Below are 5,271 nucleotides of genomic sequence, written 5' to 3'. Positions count from 1 at the left end.
AAAATGGAAATATAGTTATTTACATAAGGTCAAATCAGTACCTGTTCTTGTAATCATTTGAAACATTTTTTGTATCACCACGGCTTTAACTTGGAATGTCATATTTTCAGATATTACCAGACAATTTTAAGGAACTGAGATGGACTCCGGGGACCAATAAAGCTTCACTTGGAAAAACGGCTTTGAATACACAGTTTGCTTACAACTAGGTTCCTAGCCTTGCAATAAGGAAAGAATGTTACTTCCTCTCAGATTCAGAAACCTCACAATATCTTGGATACCTTGAGACAAGAGGTCTTCATCTAAGTACACAGGTATTGCAGGCATAATTTAAGGGCAAATCATTAGCTTAGCTTTCTAGACTTAAAAGGCTTTTAAAAGTCAAAGCTGAGATACCTTATGAAAAGTTACAGCAAAATAGATGTAAAATAAGCCTAGATGATCAATTACTATTTTTGCTAAACTTATATAAATGACCAGGCCAAGCTTAGTAAAACTAAACATATTTTGAAAATACATAAGGCTTGGAGAATTCATGTGGAGGTCAGAGTGGAAACAGGTGTGAGTGGGTCCAACAGAAGGAAACATGGCTGCCAAAGTGTTTGAGGCCGTCGGCAAGTTCAGCCTGGCCTTAGCCGTTGCAGGAGGCATGGTGAACTCTGCTTTGTATAATGTGGATGCTGGACACAGAGCTGTCATCTTTGACCGATTCCGTGGAGTGCAGGCATTGTGTTGTCATCTTTGACCGATTCCGTGGAGTGCAGGACTCACTTTCTCATCCCATGGGTACAGAAACCAATTATCTTTGACTGTCTTTCTCGACCACGTAACGTGCCAGTCATCCCTGGTAGCAAAGATTGACAGAATGTCAACATCCCGCTGCGCATCCTCTTCCCGCCTGTGCCGAGACAGCATCCTCGAATCTTCACCAGCATTGGAGAAGACTATGATGAGTGTGTGCTGCCATGTATTACCACAGAGATCCTCAAGTCCGTGGTAGCTCGCTTTGATGCTGGAGAGCTAATCACCCAGAGAGAGCTCGTCTCCAGGCAGGTGAGCGATGACCTTACGGAGCTAGCAGCAACCTTTGGACTCATCCTGGATGATGTTGCCTTGAGGCATCTGACCTTCAGGAAGGAGTTCACAGAAGCGGTGGACGCCTAACAGGTGGCTCAGCAGGAAGCAGAGAGGGCCAGATTTGTGGTGGGAAAGGCTGAGCAGCAGAAAAAGGCAGCCATCATCTCTGCCGAGGGCGACTCCAAGACAGCAGAGCAGATTGCCAACTCACTGGCCACGGCGGGTGATGGCCTGGTGGAGCTCTGCAAGCTGGAGGCTGCAGAGGACATTGCATTCCAGCCGTCCCGCTCTCGGAACATCACCTACCTGGCAGTGGGGAAGTCTGTGCTCCTCCAGCTGCCCCAGTGAGGCCTGCCTATTCTCCTTAGGCCAACTGGGCCACAACCCTGATGATGATTAACACCACCCCCTTCTGCCCCCACCCAGAAATCACTGTGAAATCTCGTGATTGGCTTAAAGTGAAGGAAATAAAAGTAAAATCACTTCAAAAAAAAAGAAAAGAAAGAAAGAAAATACATAAGGCTCAACTACAACTTGAATTTTACCTTAGAATTGAAAACAATGTAACCTAAACATTTGTATCCTCATATTAATTTGAAATTAAAAAAAAAATTTTTTTAAAGAAAATATATTGGACTAACTGTGATTATCATTGGTAGAAATGTAGGTGAATGTAGAGAAAAGAATGTTATAGTGTACCTGTTATTAAATTCAAATTTGTCTTTTTCAAGACTTATTTACGTGCAAATTGGACTAGATCTTGAATTCTGTTCTGGCTACAAGTCTCAAAATAACATTTTTAAATTTTCTTACATTTTTCTGACTCTGAATCACTGAAGTTAAAACTGACTTTTTGAAACCTTACAGGGGGAAACTGGTCAACTTGATAAATGGACATCAGAGGAATCACCTTATACTCAAATTAAAATCCAGTAAAATCTATCAGATTTCCACTGCCTGCTTCTACCCCAACTGAAGATGTTTCAAACTCAAATCTAGGAATCTGCTCAATTAACTACAATCAAGGCTCTAAAGAAACAGGTTTATAAACTTTTCCAGACATTAACCTTTGTTTTTTTACTACTTCCAGAGATTTTTTCTTATTAAAGATGTGTTTGCCTGCACCATATAGAGGCTGAGCATTGATGGGAGCTCTGCAAACAACACTTTCTGAAATGAGACTTGGCTGTTTAATTGAACCTACAGTTCCCCCAAGCAGGCTGGTTTAATGAGATTGTTTGCCACTCACATACTAACTACTCCTTTCTTTACAACCACCAACTCAGCATTTAGTGTATGAAGCTTATATGAGAGTTTCAGACAGGGAAATGTTAGGACTCAAAGAATAATATCCCAAACTATGGGTGCTTTGGCACACTGAGCACTTTTGAATTTAAGAAAATTAGAAGACCATCAAAGTTGCCTCAGAACCAAGGATTTTCTGAACTTCTCCTCCTTCACCCACAACAAGTACAGGGAGGGATTGTTTCTGGAGGTCCCCTTATCTGATTAAGAAAAACTTCTTCCCCCCAAAATGAGTTTATCTCAAAACTCCTCCCATAGGAATGTCATTAAATAACCAGGAAAGATTAAACATCAGAGAAGAGAAAAGACTAAAAGTCATCACCATGCCCAGACTTTCTTCTATTCTTCTGAAGACAACTCCAAAGAGATTACTTGGGAGATTTTATCTGTGTTAGACAATCTTTATTGACACTGAATTTTAACCCCTCACCTTTCTGTTACCTGTGACCTCCTACAGAGCTGAAGAGGAACTTTGTCCCACGTTGTTGTCTTTTTTGTGTGTATTCATTTTAATTCCCCTATAAATCATTTAGTACCCCTCAAAATTGCCTGAATTTCCCCCATTTCCCTCCCTCCTATGAGGAGGTTGCTATTTAAGGTTTAGCCATTTGGCCCTTCTTTGAGTCTCAGATTTTGTATGGTTCCCAGGCTTCCCATGCTTCTGCATGTTAATAAATTTATATGTATTTTCTGTTGTTAAATCTGTCCATTGTGAATTCACTGCAACAAACTTGAACCTTTGGGGGGAAAGGAAAATTCTCTTTACCCCTACAATTGCAAGTGCTTTATAAATACTGACATATAAATTTTCTTTCCTCTCTAAATTTTTTTTGTACCTCATATGAAGTTGCTCTACGCTCTTGACAATTCTATTTACCTTCTTTATAGTCTTTCTCATTTTTTAAAAAATCTCTTCCTTGACATAGCCAAATTGCAAATAGTCTATGATAACTCAATTGTAAATGCACTACATGTAGGACAAAACTTGCAATTTTGTTTCTAACAATGATCAGCACCTATAGACTTTCTTGGTTGGAGGCAAGTGATTTCTATTCTGGAACTTATTATGTAACTTTAAGCCATTTCTTATGTCTATTTTATTGAATATTGTGTTAAAAATGAGGTATATTGAGATCCTAATATGCTATAATGTAAAAACTGTAATATCTATAAGATTTCTTTTGTGAAAAGGTTTGCTACATATTGCATGTGACAATGATTTGAAATATCTTTTTAAAAACTTTGGGATAGCCAAGAACACAGTACGTAAATCAAGGTTTTTTGTTTTTTTTTTTTTTTTTTGCAGGTTATGTCTCTGTCAAAGGTTTAATAACCAGAATCCACAGAGAATTCAAACACATTAGCAAGAAAAGAACAAGTGATCCCATTTCAGTGTGGGTGAGGGACATGAAGAGAAACTTCTCTGAAGAAGACAGGCACATGGCCTACAGACACATGAAAAAATGCTCATCATCCTTAATCACCAGAGAAATGCAAATCAAAACCACTTTGAGATATCATCTAACTCCAATGAGATTAGCCCACTTCACAAAAATCCCAAAATCATAGATATTGGCGCGGATGTGGAGAAAAGGGAACACTTCTGCACTGCTGGTGGGAATGCGAACTAATACACTCCTTTTGGAAAGATGTTTGGAGATCACTTAGGGATCTACAAATAGACTTGCCATTCGATCCTTCAATTCCTCTACTAGGTATACATCCAGAAGACCAAAAATCACTTTATAACAAAGATACTTGCAGCAGAATATTTACTGCAGTCCAATTCATAATTGCTAAGTCATAGAAGAAGCCCAAGTGCCCATCAACCCATAAATGGATTAATAAATTGTGGTATGTGTACACCATGGAATATTACGCAGTCTTAAAAAAGACGGAGACTTTACCTCTTTTATGTTTACATGGATGGAGCTGGAACATGTTCTTCTTAGTAAAGTATCTCAAGAATGGAAGAAAAAGTATCCAATGTACTCAGCCCTACTATGAAACCAATTTATAAACACCCACACTTCCATATGAAAGCTATAACCCAACTACAGCCCAAGATGAAGAGGAAAGAGTAGGGAGGAGAGGGGTAGAGGGAGGGTAATTGGTGGGACCACACCTCTGGTGCATTTTACAAGGGTACATGTTAAATCTACTAAGCATAGAATATAAATGTCTTAACACAATAACTAATTAATAAGAAAATGTGGTGAAGGCTATGTTAACCAGTTTCATGAAAGTATTTCAAATTGTATATAAAACCAGCACATTGTACCCCATAATTTCACTATTGTACACAGCTATGATTTAATGAAAAAAAAATTCAATAAAATAAAAAACTAAACCACCCTGAGATGCCACATCACCAAAAAAACAAAGAAACAAAAAAAACTTGGGCTTTCCTGATCTGCCTTCTCAGAGTTCAACTCAATCCCCATTGCCTTCTACCTATTGCACTTATCCATTTAAATTCCTATCATGTTTATTTAAATTCCTACTGCCTTTATCAGATTTTCTCAAATTATTTTTCCCTTCTTTTTCCTTCAGTTTCCATTGTTATTCCAGAATTCCCTAATATGTTTGGTTAGACATTATCCACATAAGTATTCTCCAAAATAGTTTTCATGTCATATAAATTTTGAAATTCCTACATATTACCTTTCTCTTTAAAGATTCCCAATGCACATTAACATATAAAAGATATAATATCCTGAAAAAGAAAATACTAGTGGGCAAGTATTAGTTAGTGCTTTTAAAATACTTGATCACTGCTACATCCTTGCTTCTTCATTAATATCCAGTTTAGGAGGGGAACGGTTGGAAATACACATGTTAATAACTTTGTGATTCCCATAGAGCATAGCATAGTGCCTGGCACTCAAT

General features: G+C 38.1%; 1 pseudogene; it reads left to right on the top strand.

Moving 5' to 3' along the window:
* Positions 1 to 586: 586 nt before the first annotated feature.
* LOC128571969 (prohibitin 1-like) lies at positions 587 to 1,425 on the top strand (annotated as a pseudogene).
* The last annotated feature ends 3,846 nt before the right edge of the window (positions 1,426 to 5,271 follow it).

This window comes from Nycticebus coucang, chromosome 19 (assembly GCF_027406575.1).
Source record: "Nycticebus coucang isolate mNycCou1 chromosome 19, mNycCou1.pri, whole genome shotgun sequence".
In the NCBI taxonomy this organism is placed as follows: Eukaryota; Metazoa; Chordata; class Mammalia; order Primates; family Lorisidae; genus Nycticebus; species Nycticebus coucang.
This window is presented reverse-complemented; position numbering and strand designations above follow the sequence as displayed.